General features: G+C 35.2%; 2 pseudogenes; both read right to left on the bottom strand.

The window, feature by feature from the left end:
- Positions 1 to 3,406: 3,406 nt before the first annotated feature.
- On the bottom strand, positions 3,407 to 4,470 carry LOC146997899 (ATP-dependent RNA helicase DDX19A pseudogene; annotated as a pseudogene).
- A 4,698-nt stretch (positions 4,471 to 9,168) lies between these two features.
- On the bottom strand, positions 9,169 to 10,234 carry LOC146997900 (ATP-dependent RNA helicase DDX19A pseudogene; annotated as a pseudogene).
- Between the last annotated feature and the right edge of the window lie 4,025 nt (positions 10,235 to 14,259).

The raw sequence follows: 14,259 nt of genomic DNA on the forward strand, positions 1-14,259 counted from the left end.
GTAATGTTTGTTATGAGCTTGAAACTTAACCTGAGTCTCAAAGGGGGGGGAGGATATTGTGAAATGGACTGAAGTAATAAATGGTGCGAAGCGCTGCTGTTTTCGAAGTCAGCCTGCGTGCTGAGTTTTTCGAATGATTTGCTTGTAGACGGAACGAAAGCTGATCTCGGAAGAGAAAGACTGTTTTGATGAAAATAAAGAATGGCTTATTAAGAATTTTTTGTCTTTATTCATAACGCACCCAGCCTCGGGTAGAGGCAGCCCGCAACTGAATGAACTGTTTTGAATATATTTGATTGATACAGTCAAAAGTCGTTAATTCGGACACCCATAATTCGGAATGATCTATAATCCGGACATCAAAACTAAAAACTTTCTGCGCATGCGCCGCGTTGACACATGCGCAGAGGCGTTCACGCGTGCGCGTAAGACCTTTTACGACTGCGCATATGAGTGTGCGCAAGTGCAGAATACGTTTTCGCGTGCGCATTTTATGTATAATGGACGTATAAGCTAAATAATTATCTATTTCAGTTAATGTTGATGATTGCGTTGTTCCTTAATTTTCGAATTGCATCCGGCTTATTATTTTTTGCAGACTGTAAGAGCAATTTTATAAAAGTAAGCTTAAACTTTCGATTATATCAAATACAATTTCCGATATATATTTGTTAATATGTAAAGGATCTAAAGCGAAAGTATGTTTTGAAATCCGAAATCTGTTTATCATTTTCACGCCGGGGGACTCGTAATGAATTGGAAGTTGATTTGTCAGCACTATCCTTATCTTCAGCGCAGATGTTTTTATTTTATTTGGCTTATAATTCCTTACCAAATGTAGTATTTCATCTCGATATGCTCCGTCTTTGATATGATTTAAAACAAGTCGCGAAGAAAAGTGACAGAGGTTATTGAAAACAAAAAAAGTTCCATTGACAAATTAGTCGGTGTTCTTGACACAGCAATTATAGGACTTGAACGGCGGAACTTTGAAACTGAACAAGAAATTATGTCTGTTTAATAGAATTAAAGAGAAAGTATTATCACATGAAACGAAGCAAAACTTACATTGAAAGAAATGTTTAATAAAGTAAACAAATAAATATTAAGCTTTTTCTTTTTGCAAATTTTGATACCCTTTAGATCATAATTGTTCTTTATTTCATAAATTACGGTTTCATATTTTTAATTTTGGAATTTCTGCATGCCATCTTACGAGATTTAAACTGATGATCTATAATCCGGAAAAATCGATAATCCGGAATCGCCGAAGTCCCGACGAGTCCGGATTAACGACTTTTGACTGTATATATTTTTTGTGTTCTTCGCAACATAGTGGTAACCTCAAACAGGACCGGGTGCTATGAATTGGAATTTTCCGATTGAACTTTTGATTTTGACCTTTTTGAATATACTTTGAAGATGGATTTGATCGCTTTAAAGGCTCAAAGAATGTCCCAATTTTGAGAGGTGTGGTCTTCAGGAATTAGTCCCTCTGAACCCCGACATGTTTCTTATCGAGAACAGAAATTCCAATGTTGAAGATCTTGATGAATTAAATTCGTCAAGTCTTAATAAGAGATTAAAGTATAGAACTAAATGGTTAAATGATCTGAGACAACAATTTAGAAAAGAATACCTTAGTCAACTGATTCAAAAGCATAATGAAAATTGATTTTGGGAACCTGTAGTAGGAGAAAAAGTACTGATGGAGGATGATAACAGAAAACGTTTATTTTGGTCCTTAGCCCGAATTACAGAATTGACCCCTGGACGTGATGGAAAGATTTGTACGGTTAAACTTAAGACCCGGCATGGAACAGCTGTACGACCAATACAATGCATCTTTCCTCTGGAGATACAGGCCAATGATAGAAACATAATTCCTGATAAAAAACTGGGTGCAGAGGAATCTAATTCTAGTGCTGGATGTATGTTAAAAAGGGGAATTGCACCTGATAAAATAGTGATGCAACAATATTCCTCCTCTGGACGACATGTGAAAGCTCCAAAAAAAACTTGATCTTTTAAGTAATGTTTGTTATGAGCTTGAAACTTAACCTGAGTCTCAAAGGGAGGGGGGGATGTTGTGAAATGGACTGAAGTAATAAATGGTGCGAAGCGCTGCTGTTTGTGAAGTCACACTGCGTGCTGAGTTTTTCGAATGTTTTGCTTTTAGACAGAATGAAAGCTGATCTCGGATAAGTGAGAATGTTGTGATGAAAGAAAAAAAGAATGGCTTATAACCCCTTCGAGCCGGGTAGCGAAAACGCGTGCTTATCGCTGAGGCCGGCAGTCTCTTACGCGAGCGTCTCTCCAGGGACGGGGGCTTTTTTGCTACTAAGCTTTTTTGCTGTTTGTGAAGTCACCCTGCGTGCTGAGTTTTTCGAATGTTTTGCTTTTAGACAGAATGAAAGCTGATCTCGGATAAGTGAGAATGTTGTGATGAAAGAAAAAAAGAATGGCTTATAACCCCTTCGAGCCGGGTAGCGAAAACGCGTGCTTATCGCTGAGGCCGGCAGTCTCTTACGCGAGCGTCTCTCCAGGGACGGGCGCTTTTTTGCTACTAAGCCTAAATCCATGAAATTTCCGATGTATCAACGCATTGTTTAAAAATGCTCTATAGAGTATTTAAACGGCTTATGCTTTATAGATATTTATATATATATATACTTTAATTACCTTATTTCTTGTTTAAATGCATATTTTACACATTTTATTTTAATTACTCACCATTTTATGAATTTTAACATTATACATCTGAAAACTAAATATATTACTTAAAATTCTCTTTACGTATGAAAAATTTGAAAACAGGGATCTACACACAGTCCTACATTACATTCCTTGCACTTCACACTGCCAAAGATATCTGGAGAATACATCACTCCAGACACTTTATCAAACATTCAATATCTGAGTCATTTCCACAGCATCTGCCATTCATGCTGCCAGAGGCATTTACTTTGGACATTACTGGGTGGTCTTAACTACATAAATTACAATATTGAATCAAGTTATCATATATATTTGTCCATTTATATTTTGTGATTAAAATTAACTTTAAAAAATTTCTATCGCAATAACTTGCAAATATTTTTATTGGGAAATATAATGACAAAAATCCAAGAAATGACTAACCATACACAGAATAATTAAACAACATATATATCAATAATTCATTTCTCTTTTTCTTTAAATTCAGAAATTTCCAAAATTTAGAAAATTACTCATTTCAATGATGTGAATATTAATACCATGTTTGATTAAAGGTAAATTAATATTTTTATTCTTTGAAAAGCAAAAACTGCTTTCATAAATAAATTTTACTTTTATAATTATAGAGCATCTTACCAAGAATTGTTACTTACTTTTTCTTTTCCTTCTCTAAATCTATTGAGAATGGCTATTCAACTAACCAAGATGCAGTCTTCCTGGTATGACAAAATATAATAGCCTGTCCTATTGACACAGTACCATATATATGTTACACAAAGCTTGAAATTTCTTTATCTCTGCATACTATGTTATACTGATCTATATTATCCAAACTGTCTTCTTCCCTTTTCAGTTTAATTATAATAGGATCAGAAAAAATCAATTCTGCAAATTCCATGACTTCTTCAGAACAAGTAGCTGAGAACAGCAGCATCTGACAGTCTTTCGGTAGCTGCTTATGAATGCGAATAGACTGGTCTTGATATCCTTGAGTCGAGATCATAACATCTGCTTCATCTAAAACAAATACTTTTATTTTCCTGAGATCAAAAAACTTATAGCGCATTGCCCAATCATAAACTTTACCAGGAGTTCCAATCATAAAATGAGCAGTAATTTTTTCTCCTCTTTACAAAACCTCACCTCGAACAGCAAAACAAAAATCAATGTTAGGACAAAATTTTGCGATTTGTTTTGTCACTTTTCCTGTCTGCATGGCTAACTCATATGTTGGGGACAAAATAAGCACGTGAGGATATTTCAAATTTGTGCCCAGTCTGCTCAAACTTGCCAAAAGAAAAGCAGCAGTTTTAAGCGTACCACTCTGAAACTGATATTTTGTGGAGGATCTGCAATAAGAGTAGGAAGAGCAGTCTCTTGTATTTTTGAAGGTGAATTAAATCCAATACCACACACACCTTTAAGAAGTTCAGGTCGCAGATTCAATTCTTCAAAATATTTCACAGAATAGAGAGATGAATTAGGATTTCTCTGGATATCTATATCATGAGAAACTTCAATTAAATGAGATATTACAAGTTTTTTCATCACAGATATCTCAGCAGGATTTAATTCAGGTTCATCATCTTTTTCATCATAGTCTTTTGATGCTTCATCAGGAATCTTTGGAGGAGGTATTCGAGGTGGCACAGGTGGTGGAATAGGATCGTCCGAATTTAAATTGTCAATTAATTTCGAAGTTCCTTTCTCTTGTATATCAGCAGAAAGACTCCAATCATCAACATCTGCCATGATAAAGCCTATCAAAAATGTAAATGTCAAAATATAGATTTCTGTAAATTCTAACATATGCAAAGACAAAGACATACTTAGAAAAACTGAAATCATAACAAATATAATGCATGTGCGCCCATATAATTAAAATGTATGAAGATCATAAAAAGCAGTTATTTTACTTATGTCACATTACTTTAAAGTTATAACTCTATTGCTGCACAAAAAAAAAAAAAAAAAACTGATTATTATGCCTTTTATTAAATGGTATTCAAATCTATGTCCAAAAACTCATGAATATACAGGTTACCTACTAACTAAATGTAGAAAATGGTTCCCAGTGGAGAAATAGTATCTATTTCAATTTGGAACCATCTTGTTTAGTTACCATCTAGACTTTGGTTTGTAAACATGACAGACTAAATAATCATATTTTGTGAAGTTTTTACATCAAGAATATGTTCGTATCAACAGAGCCAGGTTGAAGAAAGGCCAGCACCTGGGTAGTCATGTAGCATGTGATCTAATCACTTAGCTATTTATTTTTAGAGGGTGACCCTAAAATTTGCTGTCTTCTCACCTTTATTTTATTGCATGCTCAAATTTAAAAAGAGTGTTTTAGTCTAAGAAATAAATAACAAACTAAAAGCAGTAGATCTATATGATTACCGGAACCTGTACATTCTCGCAAGTATACTTCCAACCTGGCTTTCTGTCCCAATTTTGAGAGGTGTGGTCTGCAAGAATTAGTCCCTCTGAAACCCGCCATGTTTCTTATCGAGAACAGAAATTCCAATGTTGAAGATCTTGATGAATAAATTCCTCAAGTCTTAAAAGGAGATTAAAGTATAGAACTAAATTGTTAAATGATCTGAGACAACGATTTAGAAAAGAATACCTTAGTCAACTGGTTCAAAAGCATAATGAAAAACGATCTCGGGAACCTGTAGTAGGAGAAATAGTACTGATGGAGAATGATAACAGAAAACGTTTATTTTGGTCCTTAGCCCGAATTACAGAATTGATCCCTGGACGTGATGGAAAGATTTGTACGGTTAAACTCAAGACCCGGCATGGAACAGTTGTACGACCAATACAATGCATCTTTCCTCTGGAGATACAGGCCAATGATAGAAACATGATTCCTGATAAGTAACTGGGTGCAGAGGAATCTAATTCTAGTGCTGGATGTATGTTAAAAAGGGGAACTGCACCTCATAAAATGGTGATGCAACAATATTCCTCCTCTGGACGACTTGTGAAAGCTCCAAAAAAAAAAACTTGATCTTTTAAATAATGTTTGTTATGAGCTTGAGACTCAACCTGAGTCTCAAAGGGGGAGGGAGTATGTTGTGAAATGAACTGGAGTAATAACTGGCGCAAGGCGCTGCTGTTTGTGACGTCAGCCTGCGTGCTCAGTTTTTCGAATGTTTTGCTTGTAGACAGAACGAAAGCTGATCTCGGAAGAGAAAGACTGTTTTGATGAAAATAAAGAATGGCTTATTAAGAATTTTTTGTCTTTATTCATAACGCTCCCAGCCTCGGGTAGAGGCAGCCCGCAACTGAATGAACTGTTTTGAATATATTTGATTGATACAGTCAAAAGTCGTTAATTCGGACACCCATAATTCGGAATGATCTATAATCCGGACATCAAAACTAAAAACTTTCTGCGCATGCGCCGCGTTGACACATGCGCAGAGGCGTTCACGCGTGCGCGTAAGACCTTTTACGACTGCGCATATGAGTGTGCGCAAGTGCAGAATACGTTTTCGCGTGCGCATTTTATGTATAATGGACGTATAAGCTAAATAATTATCTATTTCAGTTAATGTTGATGATTGCGTTGTTCCTTAATTTTCGAATTGCATCCGGCTTATTATTTTTTGCAGACTGTAAGAGCAATTTTATAAAAGTAAGCTTAAACTTTCGATTATATCAAATACAATTTCCGATATATATTTGTTAATATGTAAAGGATCTAAAGCGAAAGTATGTTTTGAAATCCGAAATCTGTTTATCATTTTCACGCGGGGGGGCGCGTAATGAATTGGAAGTTGATTTGTCAGCACTATCCTTATCTTCAGCGCAGATGTTTTTATTTTATTTGGCTTATAATTCCTTACCAAATGTAGTATTTCATCTCGATATGCTCCGTCTTTGATATGATTTAAAACAAGTCGCTTCCGATAGCGAAGAAAAGTGACAGAGGTTATTGAAAACAAAAAAAGTTCCATTGACAAATTAGTCGGTGTTCTTGACACAGCAATTATAGGACTTGAACGGCGGAACTTTGAAACTGAACAAGAAATTATGTCTGTTTAATAGAATTAAAGAGAAAGTATTCTCACATGAAACGAAGCAAAACTTAAACAACTTACATTGAAAGAAATGTTTAATAAATTAAACAAATAAATATTAAGCTTTTTCTTTTTGCAAATTTTGATACCCTTTAGATCATAATTGTTCTTTATTTCATAAATTACGGTTTCATATTCTTAATTTTGGAATTTCTGCATGCCACCTTACGAGATTTAAACTGATGATCTATAATCCGGAAAAATCGATAATCCGGAATCGCCGAAGTCCCGACGAGTCCGGATTAACGACTTTTGACTGTATATATTTTTTGTGTTCTTCGCAACATAGTGGTAACCTCAAACAGGACCGGGTGCTATGAATTGGAATTTTCCGATTGAACTTTTGATTTTGACCTTTTTGAATATACTTTGAAGATGGATTTGATCGCTTTAAAGGCTCAAAGAATGTCCCAATTTTGAGAGGTGTGGTCTTCAGGAATTAGTCCCTCTGAACCCCGACATGTTTCTTATCGAGAACAGAAATTCCAATGTTGAAGATCTTGATGAATTAAATTCGTCAAGTCTTAATAAGAGATTAAAGTATAGAACTAAATGGTTAAATGATCTGAGACAACAATTTAGAAAAGAATACCTTAGTCAACTGATTCAAAAGCATAATGAAAATTGATCTTGGGAACCTGTAGTAGGAGAAAAAGTACTGATGGAGGATGATAACAGAAAACGTTTATTTTGGTCCTTAGCCCGAATTACAGAATTGACCCCTGGACGTGATGGAAAGATTTGTACGGTTAAACTTAAGACCCGGCATGGAACAGCTGTACGACCAATACAATGCATCTTTCCTCTGGAGATACAGGCCAATGATAGAAACATAATTCCTGATAAAAAACTGGGTGCAGAGGAATCTAATTCTAGTGCTGGATGTATGTTAAAAAGGGGAATTGCACCTGATAAAATAGTGATGCAACAATATTCCTCCTCTGGACGACATGTGAAAGCTCCAAAAAAAACTTGATCTTTTAAGTAATGTTTGTTATGAGCTTGAAACTTAACCTGAGTCTCAAAGGGAGGGGGGGATGTTGTGAAATGGACTGAAGTAATAAATGGTGCGAAGCGCTGCTGTTTGTGAAGTCACCCTGCGTGCTGAGTTTTTCGAATGTTTTGCTTTTAGACAGAATGAAAGCTGATCTCGGATAAGTGAGAATGTTGTGATGAAAGAAAAAAAGAATGGCTTATAACCCCTTCGAGCCGGGTAGCGAAAACGCGTGCTTATCGCTGAGGCCGGCAGTCTCTTACGCGAGCGTCTCTCCAGGGACGGGGGCTTTTTTGCTACTAAGCTTTTTTGCTGTTTGTGAAGTCACCCTGCGTGCTGAGTTTTTCGAATGTTTTGCTTTTAGACAGAACGAAAGCTGATCTCGGAAGAGTGAGAATGTTGTGATGAAAGAAAAAAAGAATGGCTTATAACCCCTTCGAGCCGGGTAGCGAAAACGCGCGCTTATGGCTGAGGCCGGCAGTTTCTTACGCGAGCGTCTCTCCAGGGACGGGCGCTTTTTTGCTACTAAGCCTAAATCCATGAAATTTCCGAAGTATCAACGCATTGTTTAAAAATGCTCTATAGAGTATTTAAACGGCTTATGCTTTATAGATACTTTTATATGCATATTTTAATTACCTTATTTCTTGTTTAAATGCATATTTTACACATTTTATTTTAATTACTCACCATTTTATGAATTTTAACATTATACATCTGAAAACTAAATATATTACTTAAAATTCTCTTTTCGTATGAAAAATTTGAAAACAGGGATCTACACACAGTCCTACATTACATTCCTTGCACTTCACACTGCCAAAGATATCTGGAGAATACATCACTCCAGACACTTTATCAAACATTCAATATCTGAGTCACTTCCACAGCATCTGCCATTCATGCTGCCAGAGGCATTTACTTTGGACATTACTGGGTGGTCTTAACTACATAAATTACAATATTGAATCAAGTTATCATATATATTTGTCCATTTATATTTTGTGATTAAAATTAACTTTAAAAAATTTCTATCGCAATAACTTGCAAATATTTTTATTGGGAAATATAATGACAAAAATCCAAGAAATGACTAACCTACACAGAATAATTAAACAACATATATATCAATAATTCATTTCTCTTTTTCTTTAAATTCAGAAATTTCAAAAATTTAGAAAATTACTCATTTGAATGATGCGAATATTAATACCATGTTTGATTAAAGGTAAATTCATATTTTTATTCTCTGAAAAGCAAAAACTGCTTTCATAAATAAATTTTATTTTTATAATTATAGAGCATCTTACCAAGAATTGTTACTTACTTGTTCTTTTCCTTCTCTAAATCTATTGAGAATGGCTATTCAACTAACCAAGATGCAGTCTTCCTGGTATGGCAAAATATAATATCCTGTCCTATTGACACAGTACCATATATATGTTACACAAAGCTTGATATTTCTTTATCTCTGCATACTATGTAATACTGATCTATATTATCTAAACTGTCTTCTTCCCTTTTCAGTTTAATTATAATAGGATCAGAAAAAATCAATTCTGCAAATTCATGACTTCTTCAGAACAAGTAGCTGAGAACAGCAGCATCTGACAGTCTTTCGGTAGCTGCTTATGAATGCGAATAGACTGGTCTTGATATCCTTGAGTTGAGATCATAACATCTGCTTCATCTAAAACAAATACTTTTATTTTCCTGAGATAAAAAAACTTATAGCGCATTGCCCAATCATAAACTTTACCCAGGAGTTCCAATCATAAAATGAGCAGTAATTTTTTCTCCTCTTTGCAAAACCTCACCTCTAACAGCAATACAAAATTCAATCTTAGGACAAAATTTTGCCATTTTTTTTTTGTCACTTTTCCTGTCTGCATGGCTAACTCATATGTTGGGGACAAAATAAGCACGTGAGGATATTTCAAATTTGTGTCCACTCTGCTCAAACTTCCCTAAAGAAAAGCAGCAGTTTTAAGCGTACCACTCTGAGACTGATATTTTGTGGAGGATCTGCAATAAGAGTAGGAAGAGCAGTCTCTTGTATTTTTGAGGGTGAATTAAATCCAATACCACACACACCTTTAAGAAGTTCAGGTCACAGATTCAATTCTTCAAAAGATTTCACAGAATAGAGAGATGAATTAGGATTTCTCTGGATATCTATATCATGAGAAACTTCAATTAAATGAGATATTACAAGTTTTTTCATCACAGATATCTCAGCAGGATTTAATTCAGGTTCATCATCTTTTTCATCATAGTCTTTTGATGCTTCATCAGGAATCTTTGGAGGAGGTATTCGAGGTGGCACAGGTGGTGGAATAGGATCGTCCGAATTTAAATTGTCAATTAATTTCGAAGTTCCTTTCTCTTGTATATCAGCAGAAAGACTCCAATCATCAACATCTGCCATGATAAAGCCTATCGAAAATGTAAATGTCAAAATATAGATTTCTGTAAATTCTAATATATGCAAAGACAAAGATATACTTAGAAAAACTGAAATCATAACAAATATAATGCATGTGTCCCAAATAATTAAAATGTATGAAGATCATAAAAAGCAGTTATTTTACTTATGTCACATTACTTTAAAGTTATAACTCTATTGCTGCACCAAAAAAAAAAAAAACTGATTATTATGCCTTTTATTAAATGGTATTCAAATCTATGTCCAAAAACTCATGAATATACAAGTTACCTACTAACTAAATGTAGAAAATGGTTCCCAGTGGAGAAATAGTATCTATTTGAATTTGGAACCAACTTGTTTAGTTACCATCTAGACTTTGGTTTGTAAACATGACAGACTAAATAATCATATTTTGTGAAGTTTTTAACATCAAGAATATGTTTGTATCAACAGAGCCAGGTTGAAGAAAGGCCAGCACCTGGGTAGTCATGTAGCATGTTATCTAATCACTTAGCTATTTATTTTTAGAGGGTGACCCTAAAATTTGCTGTCTTCTCACCTTTATTTTATTGCATGCTCAAATTTAAAAAGAGTGTTTTAGTCTAAGAAATAAATAACTAACTAAAAGCAGTAGATCACATACTATATGATTACCGGAACCTGTACATTCTCGCAACTATACTTCCAACCTGGCTTTCTGTCCCAATTTTGAGAGGTGTGGTCTGCACGAATTAGTCCCTCTGAAACCCGCCATGTTTCTTATCAAGAACAGAAATTCCAATGTTGAAGATCTTGATGAATTAAATTCGTCAAGTCTTAATAAGAGATTAAAGTATAGAACTAAATTGTTAAATGATCTGAGACAACGATTTAGAAAAGAATACCTTAGTCAACTGGTTGAAACATAATGAAAAATGAACTCGGGAACCTGTAGTATGAGAAAAAGTACTGATGGAGGATGATAACAGAAAACGTTTATTTTGGTCCTTAGCCCGAATTACAGAATTGATCCCTGGATGTGATTGAGAGATTTGTACGGTTAAACTTAAGACCCGGCATGGAACAGTTGTACGACCAATACAATGCATCTTTCCTCTGGAGATACAGGCCAATGATAGAAACATAATTCCTGATAAGAAACTGGGTGCAGAGGAATCTAATTCTAGTGCTGGATGTATGTTAAAAAGGGGAATTGCACCTGATAAAATGGTGATGCAACAATATTCCTCCTCTGGACGACATGTGAAAGCTCCAAAAAAAACTTGATCTTTTAAGTAATGTTTGTTATGAGCTTGAAACTTAACCTGAGTCTCAAAGGGGGGGGGAGGATATTGTGAAATGGACTGAAGTAATAAATGGTGCGAAGCGCTGCTGTTTGTGAAGTCAGCCTGCGTGCTGAGTTTTTCGAATGATTTGCTTGTAGACGGAACGAAAGCTGATCTCGGAAGAGAAAGACTGTTTTGATGAAAATAAAGAATGGCTTATTAAGAATTTTTTGTCTTTATTCATAACGCACCCAGCCTCGGGTAGAGGCAGCCCGCAACTGAATGAACTGTTTTGAATATATTTGATTGATACAGTCAAAAGTCGTTAATTCGGACACCCATAATTCGGAATGATCTATAATCCGGACATCAAAACTAAAAACTTTCTGCGCATGCGCCGCGTTGACACATGCGCAGAGGCGTTCATGCGTGCGCGTAAGACCTTTTACGACTGCGCATATGAGTGTGCGCAAGTGCAGAATACGTTTTCGCGTGCGCATTTTATGTATAATGGACGTATAAGCTAAATAATTATCTATTTCAGTTAATGTTGATGATTGCGTTGTTCCTTAATTTTCGAATTGCATCCGGCTTATTATTTTTTGCAGACTGTAAGAGCAATTTTATAAAAGTAAGCTTAAACTTTCGATTATATCAAATACAATTTCCGATATATATTTGTTAATATGTAAAGGATCTAAAGCGAAAGTATGTTTTGAAATCCGAAATCTGTTTATCATTTTCACGCGGGGGGCGCGTAATGAATTGGAAGTTGATTTGTCAGCACTATCCTTATCTTCAGCGCAGATGTTTTTATTTTATTTGGCTTATAATTCCTTACCAAATGTAGTATTTCATCTCGATATGCTCCGTCTTTGATATGATTTAAAACAAGTCGCTTCCGATAGCGAAGAAAAGTGACAGAGGTTATTGAAAACAAAAAAAGTTCCATTGACAAATTAGTCGGTGTTCTTGACACAGCAATTATAGGACTTGAACGGCGGAACTTTGAAACTGAACAAGAAATTATGTCTGTTTAATAGAATTAAAGAGAAAGTATTATCACATGAAACGAAGCAAAACTTACATTGAAAGAAATGTTTAATAAAGTAAACAAATAAATATTAAGCTTTTTCTTTTTGCAAATTTTGATACCCTTTAGATCATAATTGTTCTTTATTTCATAAATTACGGTTTCATATTTTTAATTTTGGAATTTCTGCATGCCATCTTACGAGATTTAAACTGATGATCTATAATCCGGAAAAATCGATAATCCGGAATCGCCGAAGTCCCGACGAGTCCGGATTAACGACTTTTGACTGTATATATTTTTTGTGTTCTTCGCAACATAGTGGTAACCTCAAACAGGACCGGGTGCTATGAATTGGAATTTTCCGATTGAACTTTTGATTTTGCCCTTTTTGAATATACTTTGAAGATGGATTTGATCGCTTTGAAGGCTCAAAGAATGTCCCAATTTTGAGAGGTGTGGTCTTCAGGAATTAGTCCCTCTGAACCCCGACATGTTTCTTATCGAGAACAGAAATTCCAATGTTGAAGATCTTGATGAATTAAATTCGTCAAGTCTTAATAAGAGATTAAAGTATAGAACTAAATTGTTAAATGATCTGAGACAACGATTTAGAAAAGAATACCTTAGTCAACTGGTTCAAAAGCATAATGAAAAACGATCTCGGGAACCTGTAGTAGGAGAAATAGTACTGATGGAGAATGATAACAGAAAACGTTTATTTTGGTCCTTAGCCCGAATTACAGAATTGATCCCTGGACGTGATGGAAAGATTTGTACGGTTAAACTCAAGACCCGGCATGGAACAGCTGTACGACCAATACAATGCATCTTTCCTCTGGAGATACAGGCCAATGATAGAAACATAATTCCTGATAAAAAACTGGGTGCAGAGGAATCTAATTCTAGTGCTGGATGTATGTTAAAAAGGGGAATTGCACCTGATAAAATGGTGATGCAACAATATTCCTCCTCTGGACGACATGTGAAAGCTCCAAAAAAAACTTGATCTTTTAAGTAATGTTTGTTATGAGCTTGAAGCTTAACCTGAGTCTCAAAGGGAGGGGGGGATGTTGTGAAATGGACTGAAGTAATAAATGGTGCGAAGCGCTGCTGTTTGTGAAGTCAGCCTGCGTGCTGAGTTTTTCGAATGTTTTGCTTTTAGACAGAACGAAAGCTGATCTCGGAAGAATGAGAATGTTGTGATGGAAAAAAAAGAATGGCTTATTAACCCCTTCGAGCCGGGTAGCGAAAACGCGCGCTTATCGCTGAGGCCGGCAGTGTCTTACGCGAGCGTCTCTCCAGGGACGGGGGCTTTTTTGCTACTAAGCCTAAATCCATGAAATTTCCGAAGTATCAACGCATTGTTTAAAAATGCTCTATAGAGTATTTAAACGGCTTTATAGATACTTTTATATACATATTTTAATTACCTTATTTCTTGTTTAAATGCATATTTTACACATTTTATTTTAATTACTCACCATTTTATGAATTTTAACATTATACATCTGAAAACTAAATATATTACTTAAAATTCTCTTTTCGTATGAAAAATTTGAAAACAGGGATCTACACACAGTCCTACATTACATTCCTTGCACTTCACACTGCCAAAGATATCTGGAGAATACATCACTCCAGACACTTTATCAAACATTCAATATCTGAGTCACTTCCACAGCATCTGCCATTCATGCTGCCAGAGGCATTTACTTTGGACATTA

Source organism: Stegodyphus dumicola, chromosome 3, assembly GCF_044657685.1.
Source record: "Stegodyphus dumicola isolate Sdum_Otavi_A_Nest chromosome 3, ASM4465768v1".
NCBI classification, from domain to species: Eukaryota; Metazoa; Arthropoda; class Arachnida; order Araneae; family Eresidae; genus Stegodyphus; species Stegodyphus dumicola.